General features: G+C 39.2%; 1 protein-coding gene across 11 annotated transcripts in view; it reads left to right on the forward strand.

Annotated features, from left to right (window-relative positions):
* Nucleotides 1-20,146, forward strand: part of TSNARE1 (t-SNARE domain containing 1) — a 498,360-nt gene extending 478,214 nt beyond the window's left edge. For all 11 annotated transcript variants that reach the window (XM_054816241.1, XM_054816249.1, XM_054816243.1 and 8 more), the window contains one exon: nucleotides 19,199-20,146. The gene's annotated coding sequence lies outside the window, so the exon portion shown is untranslated. The remainder of the gene's footprint in view (nucleotides 1-19,198) is intronic.
* Nucleotides 20,147-22,231: the final 2,085 nt, after the last annotated feature.

The following is a 22,231-nucleotide window of genomic DNA, read 5'->3' on the forward strand; positions in this document are numbered from 1 at the left end:
TATCAAGGCTTCATGGCACAGCATAAGCAGTGCAGAAAAGCAAGTGAAAGTAGCAAAAAAATGCCTGTCAACTCCACATGAACTGTCAACTCCACAAAGCCACTTCTAGCATGTTACACCGGGGCCCATGACAGATGTTTCTCTTTCAAGCTGTCTCTACTGAAGTCTCTTACTCAAATATGATATGAAGGTGATAGAGTAGAAGGCTTTCAAATGCAAATAGGAGGAAGGAAATGGCATATGGCAGAAGGAGATGGATGTGTTGGTGAAGGAATATTTAGCTTTTCTTTTGTATAACATTTCATGAACATGTCAAAGTGTGATGCTCTGGTGATGTTGGTGAGGGTAGCCCTTGTAGTTGTGAATTCTTCAAGGGATAATTTAATTCAGAAAACTGTCTTTTCTTTTTTTTTTTTTTTTTTTTTTTTAAGAAGTGTGTTTTTACAGGTTTTGGAAATCACTGTATTCAGTTTAGAAACAGGTTCTACAAAGGAAATGTAGTTCTTCCACTGGCAGTGTTTTAAAAAAAGAGAAAAGCACCAGACATTACTAGGAATTTCTGTCATCCTGATTGTGACGTTTGAAAAATGAGAAGCCACCAAGTTACACAAGCATGTTATGCATTTCTAGAGCTGATTAGCATATATTGGAGGGGAGAAAAGTACACCAACTTCTAAATAGAAATTTTAATTGTCAATCTTTGTGTTTCAAGGCATGAAGTGCTCATTAGCATCAGCAGAGATTTTCCTCCATCTTGATCCCCGGATGGGGAAAGAAAGGGAAGTCTATTTCCCCTTTCTTCTTCAAGGCCTTTCTTAAAACATCCTCTGTAATGTCTATACAAAAAGTAGTGCAAGCTAAACAGTTATATTCAGGTGTATTTTGAATATTTTGAACTGTATAAACAGTGTATCAGAATTGCTTGAGTTTCCCAAAGTTCTATTCCAGTTTTATGTAAGGGCTTATATTATAGCCTTTGTATGATTTTCTGAACTATGCTCTGGAGGTCAGCCTATATTTTTGGTATGGGCTTTTCTTTCTCGTTGGAATGGCATATGTGTCCTTTTTCCACTATATTGAAGATGCCTCTACCCCAGAGTATATAATTTTGTCACCGAGCTGTGTAGACATTTCCGTGTGACATATATTCTAACATTTACAGTAATCCCAAATTAATCTTCCATGTTACAAAATTTTGCTTCAACAGGATTTTTATGTCATATCGTCAGCAACCTTAAATGTCTAACAAATTTACAAAAAGTAAGAATATATAGGTAAATATAAAGATTAGTACATCTCCTTCTCCATGTCATTTGAATGTTACTTGGTTGTATTATATGTTTTTCAGGGCAGGTAATGCTAAATTTTGAACACATTTTTCAAGAAATATTCCAAATCCCTTGATTAATTGAAGGTTTATTTGCTGCTCTTTGCCTTTGCAACATGTATGGTAGTAAATATACTTGAAGTAGTTTGTTTTGTTTTGTTTTGTTTTGTTTTGTTTTGTTTTGTTTTGTTTTGTTTTCTCTATGTAGAACTGTTCATTTTTAGTGAGAAAATGCAATGATATATGCAAAGAGTATCTGCATGTGTTGCAGCTACTGTTTTATAGTCATACAGACTTTCACTCCTCCAAATAGCAGCATGGTCTCAATGCATTTGTATTACTGGATTTCTGTCATATTTCTCTCCAGCCTTATAGAAGTATAATACTTCTGCAAAATGCATCTCTGAGAGTACCTGGGAGATCTGTATATTTGTTATAGTGTAACTGCTGAAATGAGGAAATATCAGAAATTTCTTTTTTAATACTTTCCTTTGGGCTCCAATCAATTTTGGAGACAGAAAAACCAAATACTACAATAATAATAAATAAAATCTTTACATAAGCAGAAACAGGGAGCTTTCATCACAAACAATCAGATGGCTCACAAGTCATTAAAAAGGTTATTACAGTTGAAGGTAAAGGAAATCTCTGTTTCTGTTTTCCCCAAGCATTTCTTCCATGCAAGGGCAAATATTATCTGTCAGCATTTTGAAACATATTCGTGATACATTATTTAGGTTTATCATTGTTATCCTCGATTCATTTTTTACTCACAGAAGAAATGTAAAATGAGGCTTATGAAAACTTTTGCCTTTGAGTAAAGTGTTGCTGGTTTCAAATGGTTGAAAGACATGGATTTAGAGAAAGTACTGTATCGATATCTAAATTTAAAAGGGCAAATTAATCCTACTTGTAATTCAGTCAAGGTTTAGACTGTAACAATGGCTGCATTGCATTTCTCTTGGATGGATGGATGGATGGATGGATGGATGGATGGATGGATATGACCCAGGATTTTTTATTTATAATGGCTCTGTACTGACTTTTAAACATTGCTGTAAAACAACAAAAGTAATTTCAAGCACAGTAGAAAGCAAATATTAGAATCCCTAGGCCTGATTCTCATTAACTTTAATGCCATTTTACACCACTCTTGCAGTGCATAGGGACCATAAACTGAATTATATTAAGCGTAAAATGTTTCTAGTGTAAGAACCAGACCCTCTGTATTTACAGCAGTATTAAAATCAGCCTTAAAAAGATGGTACAACACTTCCCGCAATAATTTTTGCCTTCCTGTTTCTAACAGAGGGTTCATCACTGCTTTCTGTATCTCAGGTTGGAAATTCTTCTTTCTTTCCGGTTGTATGATGTTGGACAAGCTAGAAAAGATCCATGAAAAAAATTCTGTGAACAAAGCAAATGCATTGCTGAAATTATGTTCTTGGCTCCATCAGTCCCACGCTGGATTTAGGGGTATCCTACTCCTCTGTAGAGTTGAACCATGACAATTTCTTCTCAATTATTGAGCAAAACCTAATCAAAATATGACTGGCCAGGTAGGCCATACAGGGACATACCTTCTGCCATTGCTTTCCATGTCGGGGCACAGAAACTAAATCCCATGCATGGAAATGACTGAAAGAATAGTGCACCTTATGTCATTGGGCAAATTCACAACGTAATCTCCACCTTTCAATCATCAATTATTTTGGAAATTCCGGAAGCAGTGAACGGCATGTTATATTTCAGTATTTCCTTTTACCTGGAGAATGCAATGATTTTTCCAGTTATTAACAAAGTAAGTCAGACGTCAGGTGAAGTAATGGATCCAGAGTGAGGTGAAGGAAGGCAGAAAACAGTAGTCAGATGTGCTATGACATATCAATGCTACCCCTTTCAGAAGCTGGTGTTGTAACCAAGTCTGATGGAAAATTATGAATGTTGGAATCATGGAATCACAGAACGGTTTGGGTTGGAAGGGACCTCAAAGCCCATCTAGTTCCAACCCCCCTGCCATGGGCAGGGACACCCTCCACTAGACCAGGTTGACCAAAGCCCCATCCAACCTGGCCTTGAACACTGCCAGGGAGGGGGCATCCACAGCTTCTCTGGGCAACCTGTTCCAGTGCCTCACCACCCTCACAGTGAAGAATTTCTTCCTAATATCTAATCTAAATCTACTCTCTTTCAGGTTTGTTTTTTTTGGTTTGGGTTTGTTGTTTTCTTGGGTTTTTTTCGGAGATGTTCTAGATTAGTCACTGACACAAATAAATAAAATAAAACAAACCAAAACAAATAAATGAAGTAGCTCCCATCAAAAATCTTTGAAGTGTTAGATAAAAGGCAATTTTAATATAAGAATTGATAAAGATCTAAGGATGTAATTTGATAACATGTCTAGCATGACCTACTGGGCCCATTAAAAGACTTGCAAGATGAGAGCCATGAGTAGATCTAATTTGCCCACACAGGCATTCAAATCTCACATAGATCTACAGATAGTATGGGAAATAAAATTTGAAATAAACAGAGACTTCTTAATACATTTCCTTTTATTAGTTCTTGGAGTTAAAATTCAGTAGAACCCAATATGAAAATTGTGCTTTGTTGGAAACATACAGCTTTGCCTTTTTAAAATACTGAACTGTTGCAGAGATTAATGAATAATAATGAAAAAAGCCTACGTTAATTATAATTTTCTTCCCAAGGAATTCAGATGAAGGATTAAAATAACAAGAGAGTTTTTCAATAAAGGAATTAATGCTCTGAGAATACATTCACAGGACATTGTTTTTTATGGTACAGAGATGGACATCAGAAGTTGGAACAAATAGTAAAAAAATCACTGATTAAGTAAATTTTTAATACATCTTGTGGATTCACAGTTTCTATAGGACAAAATAATACACACTGTATTTTATCAAGAGCACATATCACATACTTTACATGTTGTGTATTCTTGCAGCAAGGACATCTGAGCCGCTGTTGATACATAACCCTGGGTGATAAAGTCCCGGCATCGGTACGGTAATGTCAGCAGGGCAAATTATCTAGAGTGCTGCATTGGACGGTGCAGCCACACTGCTGCTAACCCCAGATGTCCCGTTCAGTGCAAAACCCAGTGGCTCTGCATGCTGTGCTTTCACGTTGCCCTACAGAGAGGTCCCTATCAATCCCCGGAGGGCAAAAGATTGCCACCAAGTTCCCACAGGCCTTTTGAGACAAATTAAACTTACCCTGAGAAGTGGGAAACAAATGCATATGGTGAAAGGAATGGTATTTATGGAAGTACTGTAAGGCAAAGATAGGAAGGGGTCACGGGTATCACGTACCATTTTGGCTCAGGCGCCAAAGCCACGATCATCTTAGATCCCTGACGCTTGCTCCAGAAAAGTAAATGGCATCCATCCAAACAAATTTGGAAAACATTAAACCATGTAGCAACCATAATGTAAATGGAACCATATGACTTTAACCCTGTGGTCCCCCTGGCTGTTAGTCTTATTCTGGGAGTGCAATTCCTGCCATTAAAACTGCAGTCTTACCATATGAGGACCTAGCTGAAAGCTAGATATTCCAATAAATGGCTAATTTTCAAATAAGCCTCTCTTTTACTCGGAGTCTGTATGTACCATGTTTCCTTTGCAACATGCGCTGGCACTGAGTTTTTGTTCTGAGGTCTTCTAGCCATTTTTTGATACAGCCCAAACTTGTTGAGATTGTAATATACAGTGTGAGCATGACCCTGGAGGGGGGGAAGGTACAGCAGAAAAAACTCTCTAAAAACTTGAATCCTGCTCCTAAACTCATGCAACTATTGGTTGGGTGAGCAAACTCTGAAATCAGTAGTGGTATTTCTGCCGTAAGGACAGCTCCTCACATAGTAACTCTGCTGTGAAAAGGTTTGTGATCAGCGACTCTCAGTCCAAGGATTTGGAAACAACAGGAGTTCCTTCTAAGAAAGAAACAAGACCTCCAGCTGTTTTGAGCAGAAATGGAAGAGTTCAGTAAGAATTCATCCTTTGAACTTTGTCTTTCTTGATTCTCTTTCCTTACATTTTCTTTCATTCTCCCCTCTGCTCCAACCCCAGTATCTAGCATGCACCCATCTGTTAAAATATAAAAAGGGCTCCCTCTGCTAGTATCTATTAAAGTGCCATATGGCTGAGGTATAGCCTTAGGTGGTGAGCATCACCAAGTGCATCTCTGAGTGAATAGAGATTTCTGCATTTAAGGTTTAATTAGGTAAGTGCTTTTTAAGTAGCATCACCATTTCCTCTTAAATATTTACTATTCCTCAGCAAAGAAAAAAAAAAAAAGAAGATGAAGCTGGTCTAAAATACAGCCTGACATGTATCAATGAGTGTTCCCATCCTTCTCATAATGATTCACATCTCCTTCATCTTCACTGTTGGGAAAAACGGGCAAAGTGGTCTCCTGAGTGTGCATGATCCCTCCCACCCCAGTCTGCCCAGCTTTCCTACTTCATTACTGCTGCTGCAGATATGCTTCTACTCTGAGTTACACAGCACCATCTGTTACAGAGGAGGAAGGAGTTGTTTATTTCAAGATGCAGCTGCAATATAGTATTATTGGGGGGGGAAGAGCTAGAGGAATTGTGTGCTTTTAAATGTCACTTAAACTGACAGACCGGGGTGTCATGCTGCAAACATCTACAGCCTCCAAACAAGTAAGAATCCAGTGGAGTGAAGGCAGAAGACCTCTAAAGAGAGACTTGGCAAAGCATAATTTGAGATTAATCTGGTCCTCCCAACTACAGGTCAAGAACAAAGCAGAGAACTGACCATAACTATTGCAGATTTATTATTTCTTTGCTTGTTTTTTTCAATGCCGCTGTCATTCTTGTCAAGGGTGACTTTCGGTATCTGAGGAGAGAGGATGTCCTCCCGCTTGGTGTGTGTGAGGATGTGTGGGCTTCTGCTCGGTCACACTAAATATGACATCCAGTAACATCATTCTGAGAAAGGCAGTGGGAAGTGCCAGAATTCGTTGCTAATTGTTATTGTCTGAGAGATCTCGGTTGTGCTGGGTGGAGAAGACTGTGCAGTATATACCACAATTATTCTGCTTTTCAAATAACTCCAGAGACATAAAGATAATTCAAAAATCTCTTTCCATTCCATGGATTCATAGTAATTCCCTACAGTTTACTCTCTTGTATTTTACTTTTATATTAAGCGTGTCAAAGACCTCAGTCAAGATGGTATCGATGATCTGTTAAAAATACCTAAATGGAGATCCCTTTTTTCTTCCTCTACCTTTTGTTTAACAGACTTTAGCTGTAAAAAGGCTTCTTTGATACCCAAAAGTTCTCTCTGTGTCTCCTGGAGCCCTTAAATACTTCATCTCCCCTCTTTTGTCTGTTAATCCCTTATAACACTGCATGCTAAAGAGTAAGTAAAATCTTAATAATTTCCGTTCATATAAATGGAACCAGAGGCACAATGCAGAATATTTAATGTATAACTGGCTCTTCAGTGACTACTCATGATTATCTTCCCTCCCCAACAAACTTCTGTTTCTTTTTAAGAGAAAATGAAGACACTTCTGGAAGCCTACATAATCCCTTTAGTGATGCTGTTCACGATAGCGATAATAAGCAGAGAGGAGTCGAATAGATGCAGCACCCTGATAAATCTGTTTGAGCTGATTTGGAGGATGTGAGGACACCCACTCTCGCTGGTACAGAAGGAATGTTTCACCCATTTACTGCCTCCAGCAGCACCCATAAGCAGACACCCAGGGAAGAGTAATAACAGATCATGTACATAGGATATTACCTCAGGCACTCTCCAAGCCTCTGATTATTTCCGGCTCAGGGACTTCTGACACCACTGTCTGCTTAGTAATTCAGAGATCTTTCTTTGAAATATTTTTTCCATTCTTCTCTTTAATCTGTGGATTTTTAATTTTTTTATTTTTTTTTTTTAATTTTTACTGAGGATTGCAGGAGAACATACATATTAGCAGAGAGAGTTGCTTTTCTGTGTATGAGGAACATTAAGGGAAAAACACGGTGGAAGTCATATCCATGCGGTAACTAAAAAATTTATGAGGCTTTTGTTATATGTCACTAGGATCTAGCATGAGAGTTAATACTTAAGCATATTTCCAATAACAGTGCCCAAGAAAATTAGTATAATCTGGTCTCCATATGAAAATGGGAACAATTTGTGTGTGCATTAGGAGGGAAAAAAACCACCCAACAACAACAACAACAACAACAACAAAAGTAGGCTTTATCATTTCCAGGACATATTTTTTATGAAGATAGGCTTTTTTTCCTTATACTGGTGGTTGCAACACTAGTCTATCTCATCACCGAAGATTTATTTCTAGAGAAAGTATACAAGGCGAACCATTAAAACTTGTGAACAGAATAAAATAATACAAAAATATTTATTTCCAGAAGTAAAATATAAAACGAGTGGGATTAATTTCACCGAAGTTTAGACAACTAAACCTGAACTAGTGACCCGATGCTCCCTTTCAGCCTGATATATAGATGCAGAAACGTTAAATGGCAATTTTTCTAAGCTGTTGAATAGATTAGCTAAAGGCGAGCTGGACTGTCCTCCAGAAGTGCTTGTAACTCTCCACTCTTTGAAGGGAAAGGAGGGTGACTTGTGCTGATCTGGAGCGTTTGCATTTGGATGAGAAGAACCTCATCCGTAGATCTCCAGGGAATGCTTGCCTGGGGTGGTAGAAAAAGGGACAAACCTGCAATTGACAGAATATTTCACCCGCCTACACCAGAAGGATGGTGGGAGATATCGAAGGGAAAGTCAACTCAGTTATTTTTACCCTCATTTATGAACAGCTAAATAAGGACCAAATGAGGAGGTATCCAAAAGACGTATCAAAGTTATCTACAAATATCAGAGTGCATTCCCTGACATATCTGCATTTTCCTGCCACAAGCCTTTGCTCTGATGCAGGGACCAATTGCTTTAGTCTCCCTGGTGTCTACTAAAATATCTCCTTTCTGATGAGATTAGTTTTTGCATTAATCTAGTACTTATTGCTGGAGTATAAGTGAAGCAACCATGTGAAGAACACTTCCATTCAGTGTTTCAGCCCTGACACCATCTGTATGAATAACGGCAACATATGTATGTAAAACCAGCATCACCCAGAGTTAATAACAGCTAGTGCTCAGATGGATGCAAAAAATGCATTATATTTACATCTATGGAATTTATTAGTTCTTTTTTAATTAGTTCTCTGTGCAGCAATTTATTTCCAGTGCTGTTCTTAATGAAAACATTATAAGTTGCAGTTCTAATTCTAGTAGTAGGAGTTCTATCTATTCCATCTCTGTCCTCATTGACTAAAATCAGTTCTGTTCCTTTTCCTAGTTAAATAGTCTTTTTAAAAGGAAAAAAAGTATTAAAAAAATAAATGTGAGACAGGTACTTATTGCATTTAAATATGCAGGGCTGCTGCACTGAAATATCCATCAGTGTATAACACAGCAACAGTGCTATGCAATGTACACGGCCTCCCGTTGTGGTTTTTTTTCCCTGATGGGTGAGCTTTTCAGCTCTCATTTTCTCTAGTTCTGCACAAAACATGTTATTCTTCCACCGGTTACCTTTAAGCAGAACATGGAGCGTACAGTTCCTGCTCCCTTAGCTGAAATAGTGGGAGTTTAATGCCAACCACGTTGTGTGCCTTCTGTGGGCTGTTTTAGGGTTTATCAGCTCTATTTCCACTAACACGTGAATGAGAATTTAAGGGTTTCTGTCACCTTTTACAGCTCTAATTTGCTTGCTCTGTAGTTAAACGCTGCTGCAAGGTGAAAGTCTGGTATTTCCCCACGGCTCTTGGCAGATTCTCAGGGACGGTGAAATAGTAATGATATGCTGAATGGATACGGAGTGATTTGCACGCTAGGCAGCCTCGGCTACATACTCTAGTGTTTAAGCATCCATCTCCTTGAAATTGTCTTTTCCTGCAACCAGAGATACTTTAACCTGAGTCAGCATTTTTCTTCCTGATAGTTAACCCAAGCTGAAAGTCAAATGCCAGTAATTCTGCATGTTCCCAAAGGAACATAAGATTTGCCACGTTGGTGCAAACTGATGACTGGTCAGGGCTGCTGTCTAATCTCTATTAGTCTCCAGCACATGATGTCTTATCTGGCCAGTGTTTTATGTCTCCCTTTTTGGTGTTATCCTGAGTGCTTCCCAGAATAATTCGGGATATTCATAAAGTTGATTTTCTCTCTCCTTCCTCCCTCCACACAACAGTTGTCAAATGTGAGTCTGGGAGCCGTGTCTTTCTAGAGAAAGATAGGCAGTGACTGCACAGACCAAAAGAGACGTGGCCTGTTTCAAGGCAGGTGAGACTCTAGTCACTTGTCCGTGAAGTTTGGGGAATGGAGATGTGTATTGTCTGGCTCAAATGTTAACTTGCACCTGAGGACACAGGGGTTAAAGCATATTTTTAAAAAAAAAAAAAAAACCATGAATGTTCAGATTGCCTTGGAGCACTCTGAAGGTGAGGTAAGAGGGAGGAAAATAGGCTGTGTAAGTGGTGGTGCCTCTATCTTTTAAGATAACATCTTCAAATTGCCTCCATTACTGTAGAAGTCTGATTAAAGAGGTGCAGTTGGAGTACTGTTCCTGCTGTTCTCTGCTAGAGGCTTTTATCCGACAACCATACCACTTGCAAACGGATGAACAAAATCATGCACCTTTTTGTTCCAAGTGGCAACAGGAAGAAACATCCTGTCCTGAAACGCTGGCAAATCTAGCATCTCTGTGCTATGTTCTTTTCATTCTCACGAGAAACAGGATTTCTCACTATTAACCTAACAATGTCTCCACTCCCAAAGCCCTCCAAATTGTTTTTTTTTTTTTTTTTTAAATAGATGCACGTGAGAAAAAGAATGCATCTTGTAGCTGAGCAAAATTAATGCAGCTTAAAATGCAAAGTGAGCTCATGGATGGAGAAAGACCAATGCTATATTCTTGGTCATTCAGTGCCATCTGTTTAATGTCACTTAGATCGGTATCACACATTCCTGGCGATTTTAACCCTTTTTTCAAGGCAACAAAATGAAGGCATAACCCTTCTGCACCTTGAGCCTCACTTTTCCACATTTCATTCTTCTGAAGAAGCTGGTTCCAGGTAAGATTTTAGTTTGTTATTGGAATGTTATGAAGGAAATCTCAAATAACAGGGATTTTTGGGGGGAAGTAGGATGACAATGCTTCTACAAGAAAGACAATATGAAGAGAAAATGAGTACGCTTTTTTCGGAGATAGCAGCTTCTGTGAGTTGTGACCTTGAGAAGAAGCAAGGCCTTATTTTTAAGTGGTTTTGGCTTCTTCTCTCTCCTGACATGCTTTAGTATAGGCATGAAGGAGTTCTTCCTTTAAACTCACCTTGTTCAGAGAATGCAATTGCTTGTTTTCTTATTTCTATGTCAGCTTTGGACACATCTTCATTTTTCCTACCTTTTCGCTATTTTCACCTTTTCACCAGTGCATTACCATAGCACTGTGTGGGTGTCTTGGTGGACCGTGGGCTGGAGCAACACACATGGGGACAACCCATATATAAGGTGGTGAAACATCTGTAGTGAGGTCAGCGTTAATGATCAAAAGCAGGAGGTACAGAAAAACAGTTGGAGGTGTTGAAGCTCTATGGATCAAAAGAACTCACCAATGAGAAAGCTAGCAAAATGTCATTGAGTCTTGGTGAATTCCATTAGCTTGTAAGTTTGTGCTTCAGGTAGCTCCTGGGGACTCCTGACAGAACTTACTGGAAGAACTTGTCAGAACCCAAGTTTTACATCTTACATAACCTCAAAGTGCATTCAGAGCTTACGTCAACTGTGTGACTCGAACAATAAGTTACTGGAGGTTGAAAAGGAACGGTGTCTTGGATTAAACATTGTCATTTTAAAGAACTATGTAATGGCTTTTCAATCACACACAACTCTGCCATGCACAGTGTGCCATGAGGGAAAAAATGAGCTCAGTTCATTCGTAAATAGGAGATTTTCCCCTTGATATAATGTGATAAGACAATGCTGCTGAGATTTGCTATTCACTTGCCATTTAATCAGAGTTGAGCTTGCAATGTCATTATCTGATGTTGCACATATTTAACATCAGATAATTTAAAAATCCTTATGCACATAGTCTTGCTAGTTCTATAGCAAGTTCTATATTTGTTTTTAAGAAGTTGGGCAAAATTACTGCTTCCCCTTCCCCTCTACCCATCTCATTCATTACGTGTCACCTCCCAGGCCCTGGACATTCCATCTTTGTGAAATGGATTTCCTCATGATCCCCAAAGTTCAGCTAGTGATATTCAGTTCTGAAATGTGATATCACCTATTATATTTCCTGCCATAATTATGTCATACTCTGCAGTTTTGGCTGCTAGGTGCAGATTCTGACACTGCTACAGACCTTTTTCATAGGTCTACATGACCTTATCAGTTGCATGTTTCTTTAAAACTTTGCCATGTGCTGCGACACTGATAGGGAATGCATTGCTAAGACAAATCTTTACAGCTCAGACATAGAAAAGCATGGGGGTAAATTCCTACTAGGTGCATGCCAATCTTCTAGCATGAAGATGGAAAATGGTTGGGATGCCTTTTAGTGTAGTGGATCCCAAGGAGTTGGCTTACAGAGACTGCATCTGTCTCGGACCATCAAACAGTGCCTGTAGTATAGGCTTGGGATTTGTTGTTGCTGGGTTTTGAGGTTTTTTGATTTTGTTTTGTCCCCTGTATCATCTGATTTCTTGATTTAGTTTTGCTTTACGATCAACCCGTACTATCCATAAGATACACCTATGTACTTGTGGTGGTCCCTGAAAGATGTCCATCTACTTGCACTAACATTTGCTTCTGAAATTCCTATATTACCAATGATCTGCAGCTGCCAAGTTAGAAGCCATTGATGTCAGGGCCAGAAGTCCTCTAAACTTCCAAAGGATCAGGATTTCTACTGGGGCATATTTCTAAACTGAAAAAGAAATTATTTCAGTGAAGTTGAATCAAAGGTAGTTGCTGGACCCCATTGATGCAGTTAAGAGAATGCACAGGAGAAATAAATGACTAAGTGAATATGAAGCAATATTGCATGGAGTATATCATCACCCTGATATCTCTTTTTTTTCTGGCAGAAGACTCTTGGGTTATTAGGTCTGTGCTATTTTAAGAAGCTGTTGTTAAAATTCCAGTATAAGCAGAAACGTTCAGTGTGACTGAATAAGAACCACAGCTTTTCTGCTATGGACAGTTGTGCACTAGAGAAATGTCTAACATCCCTATAATAAAAAGTGGGTATCATTTACTTCCCTAGAAAATTAGTGGGAAGGACTATTTTAAAAAGAATAACTTTGATGAAAAAACAGGCTTTACTGAAGGCAAAATCTCATCATCATATAGTACCTTTGAACAGAGGCCCAGATAAAGACTTAGGTTTGGAAGGTTCACAATGTCAGTAATTCAATTCTCAGACTAATCTGGTATCTGATTAGCTTCAGCTTCAAAGATACAGGAAACACCACAGATTTTCTTAATATTGTGACTTTTGTCTTCTTTTCCTTGTCTGTTTTGTTTGGTTTGGTTTTTTTTCCTATCCTGAAAATGCATCATTAAGAATTTATGTATACAATAACGTAATTATATCAGACACAGGTTGAAACCATCATCAAGGTAATCAGAAAGGGAAGACATGGGTCCTCAGAGACCATTCCCCACCATCACAGGTGGAAGACAGTCAGTTCAAATGAATTAGGTCATTAATGCAGGGGTAAATTTGACGTTGATGCTCAAAGCTGGTGATCTGTTGAATCCTGACATATAAGCAAAGTATATCTACCACGTTGTACTTGGTTTGCATGGCAAGGTTTTGGTAGTGAGGGGGCTACAGGAGTGGCTTCTGTGAGAAGCTGCCAGAAGCTTCCCCCATGTCTGATAAAGCCAATGCCAGTTGGCTCCAGGATGGACCTGCCACTGGTCAAGGTCGAGCCCATCAGTAATGGTGGTAGCACCTCTGGGATAACATAGTTAAGAAGGGGAAAAAGAACACCAAGAGCAATTGCAGCCAGAGAGAGCAGTGAGAAGATGTGAGTGGAACAACTCTACAGACACCCAGGTCGGGAGGGGGAGGAGGTGCTCCAGGCGCCAGAGCAGAGATTCCCCTGCAGCTCATGGAGAAGACCATGGTGAGGCAGGCTGTCCCCCTGCAGCCCATAAAGGATGATGGTGGAGCAGATATCCACCTGCAGCCTGTGGAGGATCCCACAACAGAGCAGGTAGATGCCCGAAGGAGGCTGTGACACCATGGGAAGCCTGCGCTGGAGCAGGCTCCTGGCAGGACCTGTGGCCCCATGGAGAGAGGATCCCATGCTGGAGCAGTTTGTGAAGGACTGTCTCCCATGGGAGGGACCTCACACTGCAGCAGGGGAAGAGCGTGAGGAGGAAGGAGCAGCAGAGACAATGTGTGATCAATTGACCACAACCAACTACCATTCTCCATCTCCTTGTGCCACTTGGTGGAGAGTAGGTAGAGAAATCAGGAGTGAAGTTGACCCCAGGAAGAACAGAGGGGTGGGGGGAAGGTGTTTAAGATTTAGTTTTATTGCTCATTATCCTACTCTGATTTGATTGGTAATAAATTAAATTAATTTACCCAAGTCAAGTCTGTTTTGCCTGTGACAGTAATTGCTGAGTGATCTTTGTCCTTATCTTGACCCATGAGCCTTTTGTTATATTTTCTCTCCCCTGTTCATCTGAGGAGGTGGAGTGATAGAGCGGCTTGGTGGACACCTGCCATCCAGCCAAGGTCAACCCACCACACATGTCTGGAAAATCTGAGAGATTTCTGTACCTCTCAGAATTACCATGCTTTACACACTTATTTCCATTCTCTGGTCCGGAAAAAAAAAAAGAGTATTAGCAACTACAAGTGACTAGAGGCAGAAAAATGTAAACAACCAGAGGTTTCCTACTTTCCCTTCAACATTCTCTTGAGGGTTTTCAGAAACAGAAAATTTAGATTCTAATGTTACAAGATGTTATCTCCACTATCAGCCTTGTGGATGACTTTAGGATCTCTATCACGAATGAGATGCTGTTGCAGGTCTTCAGCTCTGTCATATTTGGAAGCTACTTTCCAATTTACATCTCAAACTGCTATGAAATATACAAAAGTTTCAGAAGAAAGCAGATAAACACAATATATTGTGATAGGACATGGGTTTAATCAGTGTGGATTTGCATATGTGAAGAGTTCAGTCCAAAACCATCAAAAGACATTTATGCCTTGAAAACAGGTTCATTAGAACCTGGAACATGAGCTGGAACAACGATTGAAAAAAAACCCCAAAACTCCAAAACAAAAAACCATCCCCTCTCAATTAAACAAAAATGGCAAAATTGAGATGAGGACGTAACATTTCCTTTCTAAGGGTCCAGCTCTGGCATGTGCTCACTTGCTGAGTGAGTTTGACATGTTGAAAAGGTGGCTATGAATAGTTCTGAAAAGCTTTTTCCATGTCCGTGTTTCCAGTACTCAGTACCAAAACCCATCTTTTCATTCTGCTCTATATTCTCCATCCTTTGGGCAATCCATCAGACTTACTTCAAAAGTGTGTGTTTACAGACAGTGACTTTGCAGAGCAACTGTAAGAACTTTCAAATGGGCCTGATGCAAAGTTAGATAAAGTCAGTGAGAGAGTTTGCATGGACTTGAGTGAGCTTTGGATGAGGTCTCCTCTTTCAGTGATGCAGACTTCCACTTGATAATTTCATAGGCCTTTGGTCATCTCAGCTTGCAATGAACGCCGTTGTTTCACGTGTTCAAGGAACCATTCGACTGGCCAAAATTCTCTGTGTATGTAATGGTCAGCTACTATTAATAATATACTACAATTTATCTAGATGAGCGTTCTCCAACAGAGAAGTTCATTGAGGTTAATGGCTATGAAAAAGCATTAAATCTGTATAAATTTGAAAAAGTCAAAAGTTGTATCATCAGAACTTACACAGTGTGACGTGTGTCATCACATTTACTTAGAAGAAAGACAGATACCTCATTTGATTTGAAACAACAGCAGGTAGGATCAAATACGTTTATTATTCTGGAGAATGTATCTTCCCAAGACTAGCTCTTTAATTCATGGGCAGAACAGCCTAGACTAAATAAATTAGCAGAGTCTACATCATAAGCCACAAATGGATGAACGATGTTTCTCTGAAGCAAAGGAGTGCTGTAGGTTGGATCCATAGCTCAGGTTCCTATTGCAACTTAGAGCTACCACATGACTGGAGCAGCTCTTTACAGTCTATTTTTGCAGTTCACAGTAAAGAGGTCTGTTACCCTGCAAAGAAGAGTAATTTTAGCAGTCTGATAGCAGCAGGGTCTTCTTTTGTTTGCCCTTTCCTTCCTTGCCCTCTCTTTATGCATGAAAAAAAAAAAAAAGTCAAGATAAGTACTCCTATTCCCTTTAATTGACTATGAAGGTAATAGAAATGACTTACTGAAATATGGAGAGACAAAGCTTCAAGTCACCCAGGTTTCTACTGGTAAAGTTCCCCAGATATATATAAAATAAAAGATCTACCCCAACATAATTTTTAATTTTTTTTTCTCTATTTGTAAAGTAGCTAATGCAAGACCGCATAGTCCGTGACTATAACTGCTAAACTCAGCATAATTATTACTACAGAAAATAGTAAAAAAAACCCTTTAATCAAAACCTAAGAGTATGACAGAACTCAAACTCTTTTTCGATAACTCAGAATAACTCATTTTTATCCTCAACTAAATAAGAAACATATATTAAGTTTGTTGGTTTGTTGGCCTGATATATCTTTTGCTTAGATTGTGTCTGGAGAATCTCTCTTGTTACACTCAAGAGCCAAGTCTGTAGATTATCTATTTCTAATTTAAATGGCTTTTGCAAGTAGAATATTTTCCCTGCCTGCAAATCAAGATTCATAATCCCCAGTAGCTGCAAAGCCTGCCAAGAGTAATGGCCTGTGCTGGTACTAGGGTTTGCTTTCATGTCAAACATATGGTGCCCTTCATCCTAGTCCTTGGAGAAAAAGCCTGTCCAAAGTCCACAGGATCTGATTAGACTGTGTTCTTTTTCTCCTGTACACGGGGACGTGCCTACACATAAGCTCTCTCCCTCAGTCGTATATATGTGCATACACATGCATACGTGCACACCTCCACACACTGATCATAAAGCACCATGGCCAGCTTATTTAAGGCAGACATCTGTTAGCGATCGACTTGAATTTGTCACTTACTGATTAATCGCGTTTGCATCATGCAGTCGTTGATCGGTGGGCGTGAACGAGACCGCACTGAGGACAGCACGAAGAAATCCAGACAACCAGTTGGCATTTCTGTGATGCTAACGCACACAGCTTAGGCAAAGCGTTGCAAGCAGGTGGAGGGAGGTGATCCTTCCCCTCTACTCAGCACTGGTGAGAAACATCTGGAGTCCTGTGTCCAGTGCTGGGCTCCCCAGGACAAAAGAGAAACAAGAACATACTGGAGTGAGTCCAGCAAAGGGCCACAGAGATGATTAAGGGATGGGAGCATCTGACGTATGAGGAGAGGCTGAGTGAGCTGGGACTGCAGTCTGGGGAAGTCTCAGGAGGATCTTATCCATCTATATAAAGACTTGATGGGGCCATAAAGAAGATAGAACCAGGCTCTTCTCAGTGGTTTCCACTGACGGCACAAAAGGCAATGGGCACAACCTGAAATATATGAAAATTTGTTTTAACATAAGAAAATGCTTTTTTTCCTGTAAGAGTGGCCAAACAGGGAAACAGGTTGCCCAGAGAAGCTGTGGAGTCTCCAGCCTTGGAGCTATTCAAAATTCAACTGGACACAGCCCTGATAACCCTGCTTCAGCTGACCCTGATCTGACCTGGTGGTTGGACTGGATGATCTCCAGAGGTCTCTCTTCCCACCTCATCCATTCTGTGATCCTGTGACTTGCACAGACAGTGAACATATTGTTGATTGGTAACTATAGAAACGTTCCTTCCTTTTCAAATAGTTTTCTTTTCCCTCCACTTACAGCCTTTCCTCTTTGAAAAAAAGATCGTGAAATATTAAGCCAACACAAAAGTGAGAATGGTTCCAAAGTGGATGGAAAGGTTATCTGATTAGTGGTGTCCATCCCCTTTCCACTTGTCTGAGTAACTCTAGCAAATTCTGTAGGATTTCTACTACTGAATTTGAGCAGCTAAATTTAGGTGTCAACAGCGTACATTTACTGCATCTGAGAAAGTCATCCTGAAGATCCCTTTGTAGTTAACGCTACTCAATAACAGCCAGTGTTAGGTCATTCTGAAGTTGATGTCTTTATTCAAATGACCCCCACCCTTAAAATCCATTGGCTGCATTGATTAGATGTATAATTACCGTAATAGGAGCCTGGGAGCCATTATACTCAGATGGTGGTACTTACACCTTTAAATTAGCTGAGATGAATGTCATCTTCAGAGGGATACCCTTTCTCATTAAAGAAGAGTGTTTTTATTAGCTCTTTGTGGTGTTTATGTGAATGCAAAGTAGGAACTGTCTTCTGCGCTTTGTATATGCAGCGCAGCACATAACGGACATCTGATTTCAAAAGATTACCTAAATGATATCTTATTATGAACAATTTTAATAATTGGCATAAATAACAATATGCGTGTGGTTTTGTATTTTGTTGCTTTGAGGGAGGGGGGTGTCTGATCTCTGGTCTATTTTGACACCTTATTGGTTTACAGTAAAACACAATTAAAGCAAAGAGTGTTTCTAAGGCTTTCTTCACCTGTAATAAAAAAAAAAAGGAAAAAGAAAGATGTTGTTCTTGGTTATGGGTTCAATAATAATAACGAACTATTTTTCCATCCCTTTTCCTTTCCCTTGGTAACAAGTTTAACCAGATTTTCTTACATAGCATATATATATACACAAACAATATTCATTAAGGAAGTATAATAAACACAAACACTACAAAAGCCTGTTTATATTTTTCATACCGACGTTTGCTACAAACACACAGGCCTGCCTTATGGGATGGTGAGCGCAAAAATACAATTTGTCTAACCAACCTCAGATGCCTATAGTGCTGATGTCTATCTTGGAGATGCTATCTTGCTGCTGATGTCTTCCCTAAGAGGCTTCTCTTATAGTAACGGGAGGGAAACATGCCCCTTCATCAAAAACTGCCTCTTTATTTCCATTAACTCTGTACATAAACAGTGTAAACATTTTATGTTTTAGACATCTACACGTGGTATAGTGAGTCTTTCCTATCAAGAGAAATTGTCTAATGGTTCCATTGCATGGAAAAATGGAAACCAGACTAATATTTCTTAGAGATATATATATATATAAAGATATATACATATGTTTTATATATAATATATATTTATATATATTTATATTCTCTCTCCTGCAAAGTGCATCAGTGTCACACACTGGCTTCTATACTTAGTCCACTTTGCAGGAAAATGTATTTTTAAAACTAAATGCACCATCCTCCAGGTATGGGAACTGCTGGCATTGAAGAGAACACAGTATCTACTCTTTTCCTTGCTACAGCAGGCTATACACCATATTTTCTTTATAAATTTGTTTCGTCTGTACTCTCAGCCTCCCCACCCCTTCCACTTCCACAATAACCTTAGACTGGAACCAGTGAAAATACACTTTTCTAAGGTCATGTCTACTTGGTTCTTGACTGTGCATTTTGGGACCATCTTGAGTAGCCACCCTTCCATCAGTAACAGCTTTACATCAGGAAGTCTCTGGGAATCCTGCGAATACTTATCAGTTATTCTTGCTTTTGCAGAGCCTGTGATCACCCTGTGAAGTGGAATGGATTCTCAAAGCATTTCACGTTCAGGCCCTACATCAATGTCTGCTTTACTGATCACGTCGTATTAAAACTGCTATAGCAAACAAACACTAATCGTATGAAAGAAAAGTTAAGTTTTATACTGTGTGTTAGTATAATTGTGAATACTTTTTCTTTTTTGTTGTGGGTTTGGTTTCCCCCCCGCCTTCATTGCAGACATGTTTTACCTTATGTTACAGATTTTAATTATGTCCCCGCTGTATCTGGGGAATGCTTTTTCTTTGTCTCCAGATTTGGTACACAGAGCGATGTAAGATACGTAGCTGTTAATTCATCATTATTGTTTGTGTTTTTAATGTGCTCTTGATCTTCATTGCTGCTCATTTAAAACCATGAAAGTCAACATGCTTTGTTTGATTCTTTTTTGTTGTTGTTTTTGTACATTTTAAAAATAATCTAGCTCAGATTCTCATACTGTGCACTGCTGCTTTAGAATTTGCTCTGACAGATCTGAGCTAAGCAATTTCACAATTATATGTGCCATTTACAAACACATCAATTAGATGCTTATTTGATCCCATTGTATGCATAGAACATGACATTTATTTATGAGAAACACTAGTGAAAGAGCAGGACAAATAAACATTAAGACGTATTACCACTTTTTAAAAGGAAAAGACCTTTAATCTGTTAAAAAAATCAAGCAAGGCATCTCATGAAAAATGTCAAATTTTGCATTACATTTCATTTCATAGGTTTCAATGCAATCAGCATTTGGGATTTTGTTCCATTTTCACCCACAATATTTTCTGCTGAAAACATGATTGAAAATGCCATTTAAATTCTTCTTTAAATGTGTCATGTACTATAAATGCAGTTTTCCTCCAGTAAATAAAGCATTTCAAAAATGGTTTTAATTAAAATGTCATAGGAAGTATTGAAGAGAATTTCACAAAATGATACGGGTTTTATTCTTCATGAAAAGTTACATCTTTTGACAAAAATGTTTCTCACCATAAAAAAAAAAAATCAGCTAGCTCTATATGTTATGTATTTTTGTTTACTGTGAAGGTTTAGAAAAGAATAACAAATACTAAACTAGATTCTCACCTGCACTGGTTTAAATTACATGCTTCCTTTCCAAAAAGCTGACACAGTCTTTCCTCAGTAAAGGTTGAATGCAGAAAAACGCTCAGAGAAATCTTGCAGCTGCTTAAGCTCATTCAGGGTCAGAACTGTAAAACTTCTTAAATCAATGCAGTTAGGTTTGGTGAAGAAACAGAAGTCAGAGTTTCTGGTGTTTTTTCCCTAGATGTATGCTTCAAAATCTACATAACTGGATCATTGTATGTAATATTAAATATTCCAAAGTTGCTATTAAGAAAAGCTAATTAGTAGAAGATACCCTTCTTTCCAATCAAGCTTAGTACTGGCATGAAATTACAAATTATGATACCTACTGCTTTACCTAACTACAGAGAGTTTACTTCTGAAATAGAGCTCCCTACTTACATCCACTACAAACTGCAGGCTGCCTCTATCATCGAATTTGGCAAATCCCATAGTGATGAAAATGATTTTCATCTAGTTAGTAAGAGCTGAAAAGAACCCAGCTCGTAGCTGATTGCAAGCAAATATTTTGAGAGCATCGAGTTGCATTTGAACAAGGGATCAAGAACAAACAATCCTTGCCCATTTTCTAATCCCATTCATTAGAAGCTCAGTGATTACCTCGTTAGTATGATGCAGTGCAGAGGCAGACTGATGGAGCTTTCTATGAGCCAGCTTACATAGCAGATGCATTTGGCACTGATGACCCAGGTGAAGTATTTCTCTACTGAAACTGTAGAAGCTGTCTGGCTTAGAGTAAGCATGAAATCTCCACGTGGCAACATAGACATACTCCCCCCTACTGTGTATTATAGACTTGGTTATAATGGCAAATACTATTTCAAAAAAATACCATTCCATGAGGTTCCTATAAAATAGTATATTCATACTAAATCATAGAATCAGAGGATGATTTGGACTCAAGGAAACCTTCAAGGATCATCTAGTCCAACCTCTGTCTTTCACTGGATCAGGTTGTTTAAAGCCCTGTCAAATCTGAGCTTGAACACTTCCAATGATGGGACATCCACAAGTTCTCTGGGTAAGCTGCTCCAGTGTCTCACCATTCTCACTGTAAAAAATTTCATCCTTATCTCCAATCTAAACCTACCTGTTGTGGTTTAACCCCAGCTGGCAACTAAGCCCACACAGCTGCTCACTCACTTCCCCCCAGCAGGACAGGGGAGAGAATCAAAAGGGTAAAAGTGAGAAAATGTGTGGGTTGAGATAAAGATAGTTTAATTAACTCTATCTCAGCTGAAACCAGGACATAGGTAAAGCAAAAGCCATGCATGCAAGCTAAGCAAAACATTCCCCACTGCCCATCGCCAGGCAGGTGTTCAGCCATCTCCAGGAAAGCAGGGCTCCATCACGAGTAACGGTGACTTGGGAAGACAAATGCCATCACTCTGAACATCATCTTCTTCCTTCTTCTTCCCCCAGCTTTATATGCTGAGCATGACATCATATGATATGGAATATCCCTTTGGTCAGTTGGGGTCAGCTGTCCCGGCTGTGTCCCCTTCCAACTCCTTGTGCACCCCCAGCCTACTCGCTGGTGGCGTGGTGTGAGAAGCAGAAAAGACCTTGGCTCTGCTCAGCAATAATGAAAGCATTCCTGTGTTATCAACACTGTTTGCAGCACAAATCCAAAACATAGCCCCATACTAGATTCTATGAAAAAAGTTAGCTCTATCCCAGCCAAAACCAGCACACTAACTTCTTTCAGTTTAAAACCACCACCTCTTGTCTGTTGCTACAAGCTCTGGTAAAGTCTTTCTATGTCTTTCTTATAAGCTCCCTTTATATTTTGAAAGGCCGCAATAAGGTTTCCCTACTCTTCTCCGAGATGAACAATGCCAACTCTCTGAGCCTTTCTTCATAGGAGAGGGGCTCCATCTCTCTGACCATTTTTGT

This window comes from Grus americana, chromosome 2 (assembly GCF_028858705.1).
Source record: "Grus americana isolate bGruAme1 chromosome 2, bGruAme1.mat, whole genome shotgun sequence".
Taxonomy (NCBI): domain Eukaryota; kingdom Metazoa; phylum Chordata; class Aves; order Gruiformes; family Gruidae; genus Grus; species Grus americana.